The following is a 12686-nucleotide window of genomic DNA, read 5'->3' as shown; positions in this document are numbered from 1 at the left end:
CAGTAAGCTCCCATACACCCAGAGACATTACAGACCGTTGCCAATGCTCTTGAGTACCTTACAGAACTTGACAGTAAGACCCTATAGCTGAAGAAATTACATACTTCACAGAACATGGAGACATCAAGCCGGTACCTGCATGAAGCTTCATCCCTATTGACTATCACAGTGCCCCTTATAAGGGGCTATGCGTGCTACTGAGGGGGGAAAATATGATCAGTGTGACTAGCTGTGAAACCTGTGAACACAATAATGACTAGTTTGGTAGGATATGTCCCCTGGTGCAATGGTAACCCAAGTGTCCTGGGAATAACCAACTGATTAGATTTAAGGTCCACTGTTCAGAGGGTTAGTATCTATAATATACAAAGAGCTAAAGAAACTAAATAACAAGATAACAATTTAATTATAAATGAGGCATGGATCTGCTATACTTTTCTGGCCTCTGGATATGCCAGTCACATGAATTGTGCACTTATAAGGGGATTTGCGTGCTACTGAGGGGGAAAATATGATCAGTGTGACTAGCTGTGAAACCTGTGAACACAATAATGACTAGTTTGGTAGGACATATCCCCTGGTGCAATGGTAACCCAAGTGTCCTGGGAATAACCAACTGATTAGATTTAAGGTCCACTGTTCAGAATGGAATTCATACCCGGCATTAATATCAGGAACAAGGCAAGTTCCAGATTCTAGGAGAGAACCAACCGCAATGAACATTGTATTAAATGGATTTTGAATGACTTCCCATTCTACCCATAAATTAGTCAAGCTCTTGATTTTCATCAGAGAAGTTGTTTTTTGCAGGACTTAGCAATGAACACAAAGATCCGCAACTGGTTAAGGTGCAGAGGATAAGAAGCAGAGGAACACTTATCTCTAAAAATGGGTCATCTCTATCACAACCTGTCCTCCCAAGGCTTGGAGATCATTGCAGGAAAGGGGGCAGAGAAACTGTAAGAACCAGATAATGGACTCCAAGGAGATGGTGTTTCCCAGAAACAGTATGGCAGTGGTCCATATGAATCCACAGCATTGGTGGCAGGATTCACAAGACCTGCACAAGCTCAAACCAGACAAAATCCCAGCACTGAACATAGAGGGTTGGCGTGAAGTCCCACTTACAGCTAAGAAGCTAGTAGCTAAGGAACTGATGTCCTTGGGGAGAGGAAGGGTGGGTCTTCCCATGACTGAGGGTGTTGGGCCTCATTTGGCCAGATCCTGAGGCCTAGTGAGGAAGCCTGAGCCTTTGCTGGAGTTTAGAGAACTGTCTCGTTCACTTCCGTACTGAAGTGACTCAGCACAACCTGCTTATGCCTGCCTCTGCCTAGCTACCGCTGATGTGTCCATTTCTTATAGGCCCCGTGAGATCACCCCCACAGCCCTCGTCATCTCACACCACCCCATACATCATCTCATCACTTGTCCCCGCCCACTACGTCATCTCCCCTCGCCAAAATCCCCACCCCCTTCCTCAGCCCTATAAACAAAAGACTAATACAATAAAACCAGTCCCTGCTTTGACAGATTCCCAGCTCAGAGTGGTTATTGGCTAGACCATATTCTCTCCTCTCAGCCTAGACCTGCAGGCAGAGAGCTGGCATGAGGGTGTAGCCTCTGGTATGTCAATCACTCATGCTAGAGTGTAAAACCATGCATCCAAGAGTGTCAGGGCAGCACAAACTGGACCTGATGAGTTAAAAATGACACAAACACAGAAGTGGATGCTCACATTCAGCTATTGGATGGATCACAGGGCCCCCAATGGAGGAGCTAGAGAAAGTACCCAAGGAGCTAAAGGGATCTGCAACCCTATAGGTGGAACAACATTATGAACTAACCAGTACCCCAGAGCTCTTGACTCTAGCTGCATATGTATCAAAAGATGGCCTAGTCGGCCATCACTGGAAAGAGAGGCCCATTGGACTTGCAAACTTTATATGCCCCAGTACAGGGGAATGCCAGGGCCAAAAAGTGGGAGTGGGGGGGTAGGGGAGTGGGGGGGGGGAGGGTATGGGGGACTTTTGGGATAGCATTGGAAATGTAAATGAGGAAAATACCTAATAAAAATATTTTTAAAAATGACACAAACTTCCGTGATTGGGAAAGTTGTGTTATATCTAAGAGGAGTTGGGGAAGAAGGGTGAATATAATCAAATTACAGTGTATGACATTCTTAAAGAAATATTTTAAAACAGAAAAGAAAAAACTTTAAAGATGGTTATTCTATTTAGAATATATCAACGTCTGATATTTTTTTTAATTAGGTATTTAGCTCATTTACATTTCCAATGCTATACCAAAAGTCCCCAACGTCCGATATTTTGATCAGGATTGTAACAGTATAGCTGCCTATGGATGCTCAAATTTACAAACTGTATCATTACCATTTATTTGTACATTTTGTTGGATATTAATTATATTTTAATATATTCTGATTATTTTAATATCATAGATAATAAAGTAGAATAAAAAGTAAAGGCTTTTACATTTCAATTTTAAAAACTGAGTTTCTGTGCTGGAGAGGTGGGTGACTCAATGGTTAAGAGAACTGGCTACTCTTATGAATGACTCTAGTTCCAGGGCATTCCATGTTCTCTTCTGGTCTTTATGGGTACCAGGCACACATGTAATGCACTTACATACCTATAGGAAAAACACTCATACACACAATTAAAAAAAAAAAACCACCTGAATTTCCTTAAGTAGTGTTAAGTCTCTTTCTGATCTAAACCATGCTGGTTGAGTTACTACTATGACCATTGCCTACCCTGTATTGTTGTATTTAGTTTCCCAAACTCTCATACAGCACTCACTATATACCAGGTGTTATAAGGTTCTACCACACACTGTCAAGCCAAAGGATCCTTATTGTAACACTAAGTGGTTGTGAATTAATTTGGAATTGGAAGCCAGGTTATAGCAGCACATTAACAAAATATCAGCATCTCAATACTCCACGTTGAGCTCCTCATAAATACAATATGGATCCAAGAGGGTGCTGTTCCAACTTGTCACTCAGGAACCCAGGCTTCCAGGGGCTTTTGTCGCTTATCATATAAAACATACAGTTATCAGGGCCCTGTACAAGAAAAAAAAAAGAATGGAGAGAGGAGTCACACTTAACAAGTTCATCTCAGAAGTGACACTTGGCACAGTATACAATATGCTGGCCAGAACCTATTACATCAATAGTATTTAACCTGATTATACAAGAAAAATCAAAAGCATTGATTCTACTCAGTGGGATATGAGAGGAACAAAAAAAGAACATGACATTTGGAGGGGATGGGATGGGGCAGTCTAGGAGGAGTTGGAGGTGTAATGAAGGATTGCTATGATCAAATACAGTGTTTTTATGCATAACATGAAAATGGAGTGTTTAGAAAAGGAGTCTGGAGTTGATGAACATAGTGTCTCTGCAACAGGCAGGCAGTGTAGTATGATTTTAGAGAAAAGAGAAGACAAAACAAGGGGGTGGTAAGGTTGAGTAAGTGGATCGAGATGGCACAATTACCCCCCTTCATATCTGTGATTCACACCCACATACTCTGCCTCCATAGAATGTTTGGTCAGTCTCCATGATAGCATACCCTACTCCCTTCATCCTCTCTGTTCACTCCCCAAAGAAAAGATGTACTTTCATCTTTTCTTTCCTTCTTTTCATGGATTACCTTCTTTTGTCAATTTTATCTCTTAAACAGAATACCATACCCTTCATAACAAAACTTAAGCAATATAGGAAGATATCCTTACACAAACCAGGTGGAAAAATAGGTACTTTGACCTCTAAGTTCCCCCAAGTAAATATACTTCAGATGTAGCAGCATCTTAGTTGGCTTCCATGTTGCTTTGATTAAACACTGACCCAAAGCAACTTCTGGAGGTTCTGGGCTTATGTCGGCTTACAGATTACAGTCTATCATTGGTGGAAGCCAGAGTAGGAACTCAAGATAGGAATCTGTAATCAGAAATGAAAAGCAGAGACTGGGGAGCAATGCTGCTTTCTGACTTGCTCCCTCCCTGTGGCTTGCTCAGTCTGCTTTCTTAAACAACCCACAACTACCTGCCCAGCGTTGACATCATCCACAGACCTACCCACACCAAACTTCAATCATGACAATGCCTCAGAGACGTGCCATAGGTCACAATAAAGGAAGCATCTCCTCAACTGAGAATCCTTCTTCCCAAGTGACTCTAGTGTCAACTTGACAAAAACTAGCAAGGCACTTATCAACTGTGCTGAACATTTAGTCCTAGACGGCCCTCCTCCTCAACTTCATTCTGAACTTTTCTAGGTTGGAGATTGTGGATAGTGTTCTTCAAACCTCAGTTCCCAGAACCTGGAACAGTGTTAAGATACAGTTTATACACATTAAATGAGAATTAAATAAAGGATCAAAGAATCTAAAGGAACATGAAAATGTTTATCAACAGTACAGATGAAAGGAAGGGAGGAGTAGATCAAGGGTCCCCGGTTGGTTCCCCACTGTGTGTCAGTCATTACTGCTGGGCTATTTCTGTAAGCATGGATGTCCACAAGTTTATTTTTGTATTTTCTCTAGTTCTGGAAGTAAGATCAAAATAAATCTAACAGTTAACAGTTACATGTCTTCTGGTTTTGTAAGCAGACGCTAATTTTCAATCTGGATGGTCTGACTCAACACATGGATCTAATTAAATGGTGTAGCGCAAATGTTTGTAGATCAGACTAACAGATCATTGCCTGTAATCCTGTGAGAAGATAGACAATGGAGCAGGCAAGCCTTCAACTTCTACCAAGAGGAAAACACAAGAGCGTACACACACACACACACACACACACACACACAGAGAGAGAGAGAGAGAGAGAGAGAGAGAGAGAGAGAGAGAGAGAGATGCTTTAACACAGCAACCTACAGAAGTGTCTCATTACTTTTCCACAGTGCTCAGATTCATCCTTCCGTATCTTCTCAACAACACATCTCATAGCTACTCCTGCACCGTCACTGGCTTGCAGGGCCTTCTCTCTGCAGACTAGTCTAATGCACCAATTTACCAATGAAATCCTTTGGACAGGAATACTGCCATCTACTAAGTATCGGGACTCTGTACCTGAAAAATGAGAGTTCTCTATGGCTTGTTCAATTCTTTTTCTATAGAATATCTTTAAAATCTAATTCAGAGGCTGAAGACGGTAGGAGGTTTGTTGCAAAAGACTAGATACAAGAGCTTTCAGTTATTCATGAGTGAACTCTGGGAAGACTATATAGCACAAGACTTTATACTAATTCATACTTTGTAACATATACTTGAAAACCTCACCACAACATCGCAACCCCCAACCCCAGCAGATATTCCCTAGGAAGCCTCAGGCCACCTCAGTGAGGAAAGTGAGGAAAGTTGGTAGGCTGCCTACATTCCTTCCTCTCCTCCAAATCTAATCCCCCAGTCTCATTCCCATCTCTGTAGCTGACTACTTGCTGGGGCTTCCCTACCTCCCTGTCCCTACCCCCAGTGGATGTCAAAGACCTTCCCTTCCAAATTTGCCCTTCCCCCACCCCACACCCCCAGACTTCGATTATTCTAGCCTGAACCTCCAACAGACATACCCTGGAAGCCTACAGGCCACTCTGCAGGCTCAGGAAAGCAGGAAATGCAGCTGCAGCTCTTCTCTCCTCTTCACTAAATCTAAACCCCCTGTCTCATCCTCAACTCTCTAGCAGACGACCTGCTTCTCCTCTTGGTCTCTATCTACCCCTCCAGAATTCCTCCCCACTCATTCTGTTATGGGATCTAGCCACCCAGGTCTGCCAGAGAAGCAAGCAGGCCAACAGAATAGGTAGAGAAGCTTTACATCTTCTCTGTCCCTCCTGTCCTCCAAATCCAACCCCCCAGCTTTATTCCCCAGCTCTGTAGCAGAATCCCTGATGAGGCATTTCCTCTCCCTCTGCCCTATTACCAAGGGGTTAAGCAGATCCTGGTGGAACACCCTCCTTCCCTCCCTCCTGTGAATCCCATGAGTACCCCCCCAAAGCATCCCCATTCCTATGTGTCATCTCCTAATACCCAGAAACACATTGTACTCAGAATCCCTTCTGATTCCACCTGCCAGGGTTCCAGAAGAATTCCCTACTAGGCAAAAATGCAGCCACCAGATGTCCCCCTAAGAACCAGAGAGGGCAACAGAAAGCAAGGACTGAAACACCCACTCAACAAAGACAAGACCAGGGATCAGAACCCCCAGAATCACATTTTACCCAGATGCCTAGATACCAATGTAAAAACACAATCAATAACAGCCGGGACAGTATGTCTCCACTGGAGTCCAGCGATCTTACCATAGTGGGCTCTGAGAAATGTCATGTAGCTGAAGCACAAGACAAAGACATTAAAATATGCATTATGGATATGTTAGAGGTCCTTAAAGAGGGGAGGAATAAATCCCTTCCTTCCTTCCTTCCTTCCTTCCTTCCTTTCTTTCTTTCTTTCTTTCTTTCTTTCTTTCTTTCTTTCTTTCTTTCTTTCTTTCTTTCTTCCTTTCTTTCTTTCTCTCTCTCTCTCTCTCCCTCCCTCCCTCCCCCCCTCCCTCCCTCCCTCTCTCTCTCTCTCCCTCCCTCCCTCCCTCCCTCCCTCCCTCCCTCCCTCCCTCTCTCTCTCTCTCTCTCTCTCTCTTTCTTTCTTTCTTTCTTTCTTTCTTTCTTTCTTTCTTTCTTTTTGGTTTTTCAAGACAGGGTTTCTCTGTGTAGCCCTGGCTGTCCTAGAACTCACTGTGTAAACCAGGCTGGCCTCAAACTCAGAAATCCACCTGCCTCTGCCTCCGGAGTGCTGGGATTAAGGGTGTGCGCCACCACACCCAGCAATAAATCCCTTTCTTAAAAAAAGCGTTGAAAACACAAGCAAATAGAGAAAGGCAAAGAATAAAACAGTTGAGTGCCTGAAAGTGAAAATAGGATCAATTAAAAAAAAAAAACAAAAACAAAAACCTTGACAGAGGGAAATCTGGAAATGAAAAATTAAGAATTCAAATAGGAACCTCAGAGCCAAGCCTTACCAACAGAATACAAGAGATGGAAGAGAGAATCTCAGGCATTAAAGACAAGATAGAAGAAATCGGTATCTTGGTCAAAGAAAATGTTAAATCTAAGGAAATCTGGGCACAAAAACCTGGAGAACTCTGAGGTCAGCTGACTGCAGAGCTTCATCTTTCCCTCAGTTTCTCCAGACCCAGTACCCCAGTCCCACCCCGCACCTCTGCAACAGAACACCTGCTGCAGCCTTCCCTACCTGCCAGCCCCTGTAGACCCCACAGATCCTCCCTTCCTCACCTCCCTCCCACAGCTTGTTGCTTTATCCAAGCCCCTAACTTCAACAGAAACTCCCAGCTAAAGCAAAGGCCACTCCTCCAGAAAAAGAGCATAGTTTGATTGCAGATCTTCCCCTATCCCTTGGTCCCAACTCCCCCAGGCTCATCCCCAGCCCTGTAGCAAAACACCTGCCACAGTCTCTATTTCCTCTCTATTTCATCAACCCCCAAGGGATCACAAAGATCTCCTAAATCTTCTTTCTCCCCAATTCATCCCATTATTCCAGCCTCTGACACTAACAGGCATTGCTGCAGCAAACAGCAGTGGAGCAAGCCAGGGAAACAGAGGAAACAGAAACCAAAGAACAAAACCACTCACTCAACCAAGACAAGACCAGACATCAGCACCTAGAATTACAATTAGCCCAAACCCAGATGCCTAGAGGCCAACACTAAAACTCAAAACAGAAGAGCAGCAACAACAACATTCACATACAATCAGTAACAACCAAGAGAATGTGTCTACTAGAGCCCAGCAACCCTACCACAGCAGGTTCCAAGAGTCCAACCTACCCGAAGCACAAGAAAAAGACCTTAACACCACCTGTGTAAAGAGGATAGGAACCCTTAAAGAGAAAATTAATGAATCTATTAAAGAAATCCAGAAAAATACAAGCGGAAGGAAATGAATAAAACTGTTCAAGACTTGAAAAAAGGAAATAGGATGAATAAATTAAACTGAGGAAATTCTGACAATGAAAAATTTAGAAACTCAAACGGCACTAAAAAGGCAACCTTGATCAATAGATGAGAGATGGAAGAGAGACTCTCAGACATAGAAGACAGGATAGAAGAAATAGCCATGCTGGTCAAAGAAAACATTAAATCTAAAAGAGTCCAGACATAAAACATCCAAGAATTCTGGAGTACTATGAAAAACACAAAATCTAAGAAAAATAGGATAGAGGAAAGAGGGGGGAAAATCAGCTCAAAGGCCCAAAAATTATTTCAACAAAATCATAGAAGAAATTTTTCCTAACCTAAAAAATAAGATGCCTATAAGAGTATAAGAAGCTTACAAAACATCAAATAAATAGGACTAGAAAAGAAAGTCCCTGCAGCACATACTAATCAAAAGACTTAGCATACATCAAAGAAAGAACATTAAAAGCTGAAAAGAAAAATAGCCAACATTATAAGAACCAGAGGTGGTAAATTACTTTAAGGAAACAGTATTTTTTTCCATTTGCAGCAAGACACACATATGAACTCATAGAGACTATGACCACATGCACACAACCTCGAGAAGCTCGAGCCACACAGCACAGGGAGGGCGGGGGATGTGAGCACAGAGTCTCACGATTGATCATTGCTGGGAGAGGAAAAATAAGTTTCCTTCCGTAGCGTGACATTGGATATGTCATCACACTCCAGGGCAGATCCCATGCTCAAGAGCAGTTAGCCAACACAAGTCAGACGCCATGGTATTTACCGTGGCCATCCCTCCCCGGGACCCCAGAAATTCTGTCTATTTCCGTTTTTTACAATCCGGATCGAGTCTCTTGTCTTGAAGTGCCTTGTGCATTCAGATATTTCACACGATACCTGATGTGGTCAATAATAAAAGCTGTAATGATGTAGTGGCTATGCACATAGCCCTCCTACAGCCCTAACAACAACATGGTTGTGCTTTTCTATGCCGGTGGCTATGAAGTTATCAGGCAGTAACTGCCCATTTGAAAGGAGCTTGCCATCTTTTCCTTGATGGATTAATGCCTCTATCTGGGACCGTGAGTAGGAAGGACATCACAAGACAGGTCACATCGTATGCCTTCCATTTGCTTTGATCTGGTCCTGAAGATCTAGTAAAGGCTTTTCTGCCTCAAGGACAGAGTGATGGATTGCACACTGGAGAAACACTGACACAGATTTATATTTTCAAGGATTTCTCAAAGCAAAAACCAGACACAGAGTTTTCATTTTTTCTTTCTTTCCTTCTTCCTTCCTTCTTTCCTTCTTTCTTTCTTCCGTTCTTTCTTTTTCTTTCTTTCTTTCTTTCTTTCTTTCTTTCTTTCTTTCTTTCTTTCTTTCTTTCTTTCTTTCTTCCTTTCTTTTCTTCCTTTCTTAGAGAAAAGAAACAGAACCTTTGTTTTTTAGAGAGAGGAATAAAACAGGTTTGTAGGGAGCAGGAAGGATTGGGTATGTATGGGAAAGACAAGGAGACTTCCAGGACTGTGTTCATTCAGAGATGATGCACCTAACCCTCAAGAGACTGGAGGCCCCAGGGAGTTTAGAGGCCAGATGGGGTGGAGGGTGGGGGCATCCACATGGATACACGGTGTGATGGGGAGGAGGTGTGGGATGTGAGCAGTTGGAGGGGAGGAGGGAAGGGGCAGGGCTGAGAATGGAATATGGAGTATAAAAAATGAATTACAAATAAAATTAAATTTAAAAAAATGAAATTCTCAAAAAACTAAATACATAAGAAATTTATGTATTGAGAATTTTAATACTTGAAATTTTTACTCTAAACATTTGCTTTTATTTTTTAATTGTGTGTCTGTATGTGTACACACTCCTGTGGAGGCCATAAGAAGAAACCAGATCCCCTGGTACTAGAATTCTAGATTGTGAACTGCCTGTCTTTGATGCTAGAACTCTAACCTCTGACTCTGGAAGAGGTGGACACACTCATCACCATTAAGCCTTATCTCCAGCCCTATTTCAAAACTAAAGGTGAGGGCTGCAGAGATGGCTCAGTGGTTAAGAGCACTGACTGCTCTTCCAGAGGGCCTCAGTACAATTCCCAGCAACCACCCGGTGGCTCACATCCATCTGTAATGGAATCTGATGCCCTCTTCTGGTGTGTCTGGAGACAGCTGCAGTGTACAATAAATAAATCTTTTTTTTTTTTTTTTTGATTAAGCGGAATTGTGAGAGCTTATGTGTGGCTTCACTTTCCCGTTCCCCATTCTCTCCTGCAGCGTACCCTACAAGGATTCTACCTCTGTTGCTGTGTACCTCGACTTCCCTATCCCTACAGTGTGTCCTCCACAAGAAACCAAAGGAAATCTTTTAAACTGAAGTAGGTTGAATCACCCACTTTCTAAAGCCCAGTGGTTTCCTCTCATCCTTAGAATGAAATCAGAAACGCCCATCATGGATTCTGCCTCATTCAAATAGTCAGTAATGTTCACCTCATACGTGCCGTGAAAGTTTTAAAGATCTGACACTGGGGATCGAACTCGGGAAATTTAAAAATGTGGTATTGGGGATAAATTTTCGAGACTTGTAAATGCTGGGCAAATATGACTGAGTCACACCGCCAGCCCCCATGCTGTGGAAGTGAAATGTCCACATATGCAAAACCCTTAGGAAAATGGTTGTAGTTAGACATAGAAAACACTATATAAATTGTTGTTGCTTCAACAGCACATATCCGCAAAAACATTTGTTAGTTAACTTCTGATTCCCAGATTCTTTATACTGTTAAAATGGCATGGCTCCATCTCATCTTGTTCCTCTTTCTTTGTCCCTCTGGTCTCTACTCTAGCCTTTCTCCATCTTCTCCTTTATTTTCCTCTCCCATGGGAAAGACATTAACTTTGAATTAGGGTGGTGGGGAAAAAAAATCAGCACTCAGGAACCCCTGTGTGCTTCCTGCTTTCTCTTGTTCCTTCACATCTTGAGAGGGAAAGGCGATGAATTTTAAGGGCAGTGGTCACAGAACCTACCCATTGGCATCTCAGTCTGTAAACCTGCCCTTCTGTGCTCACAACCAAGGCATCACTTTGCATGACCACTCCTTCAGCACCTTGGGTACCACGTTATAAGAACCATGAGCCTCGGTACATGATTTCACAGTTATCTAAGTAATTTCACAAATCTGATCCTTTACTCATACTCAGAGCAACCAGAATCAATGGAGTCCCAGAGCCTGCCCATCCCTACCCCGCCCCCAAACTATTACTCTGACACACAGCTCCTGGCTCTGTTTTATGTTCTTTCTGCTCTGTTTCTTCCAAAAATATATTTGTTCCCTTTCTTAAAAGATTGGAAGGAAACGAAGGAGAAAGAAAAGGCAAGGTGAAATAATAAAAGTTAGCTTTTCCGTCAACACGTAAGCAAGCTTAGCAACCCAATAGCTCTGTCAGAGCCCTCCACAGGGCTGCTCACAGCTAGCTGGCCTTCTCTAAGGTCAACTGTCTGATATCCCGTTGGATGTATATCTCCCCAGGCCTTCCTTGTTTTCCCAACCAGTTCATTGTATCCACAGATCAGGGACAGAAGTCCTTCAGATAGTGCAAGTAAGAAAGTTGAACTGCGTTGTCCTACACTGCCACATGACTCAGTCTGTAGACAAGGTCTCTCTTTTGTACAGTGTCACTATTATGTGGCTCTGCTGAGGGAAAGGATGCAGAAGATGCTTATAACCTCTGTGCATAAGATGCCTAGGGAGCACTGTGCCTAAGATTCCTTTGGACCACTGTGCAGAGCATAATTCTACAAGAGTCCAGAGAAGGTCAGTGTATGAAAGTGTTTACTCATCTTACAAATTAAACTCAGCCTTACATCCTTTCCAGACTATTCACAGATGAACATCTTTTAATTAGAGATTAAAACATCCTTTTGTTGATAGTTTTAAAAATAGCCAGTTGTCTGGCTTCAGCACCTAAAGATCCAGATCCAATCAAAACTTGACCCAGTCCACATTTAAAATTCAGGTTTGGCCTGGGTATGTGACACAGGGCACAGTTCATGCCAAGCATTTGCAGGGCCCACACTTCAAGTTGATGTGTGGCTGATACCAAAAGCAGCCCTTCCTTCCCTGAAGACCTTGCCAAACAGAAATGAACATGGCAGTGCCCAGAACTGAACATTTTTTTGCTTTGAATGATGCAACTATTAATAATGGTTTTCATGGCAATTTTAGACAGAGAAGAAAGGCAAAACTAGAAGATTTAGCTTTTCTTTTTTATCTTGGTCCAAGCCCCACAATGTGCCCTGAAGCACACAATCCCTCTACTCCATTGTTTGCCTTATAAAAGATGAATAATAGGGTTATTTCCATATTCTTAATGAGGTTAATGAGTCAAATGTTCACAAGATGTCTTGAGAGGTCTATTAGTAACTTTAAAACAATTTCTTCCAGAATAATTTCCTCAGAATTCCAACTTATGAATGCCTTCCTTGAAAAAAAAAAAATCAAGTGCCATTCTAAAAAGATATTTAAAAAGAAAAAGCTTACAACTTCACAATCTGCTATGGACAACGTGGTCAGAAATGTTCAAAATAATCTTATCTATGTAGACCCAGGTCTATGGTCTTCATCAGAGCCTCCCCTTTGGCCTCTCTAACTCTGTGTTACCAGAAGTATGCCGTTTATTTCTAGTGACAT

General features: G+C 42.5%; 1 long non-coding RNA gene across 2 annotated transcripts in view; it reads right to left on the bottom strand.

Moving 5' to 3' along the window:
• Positions 1 to 12686, bottom strand: part of Gm29677 — a 167544-nt gene that overhangs the window by 123584 nt on the left and 31274 nt on the right. The gene's annotated exons all lie outside the window — the stretch shown is intronic.

Source organism: Mus musculus, chromosome 18, assembly GCF_000001635.26.
Source record: "Mus musculus strain C57BL/6J chromosome 18, GRCm38.p6 C57BL/6J".
In the NCBI taxonomy this organism is placed as follows: Eukaryota; Metazoa; Chordata; class Mammalia; order Rodentia; family Muridae; genus Mus; species Mus musculus.
This window is presented reverse-complemented; position numbering and strand designations above follow the sequence as displayed.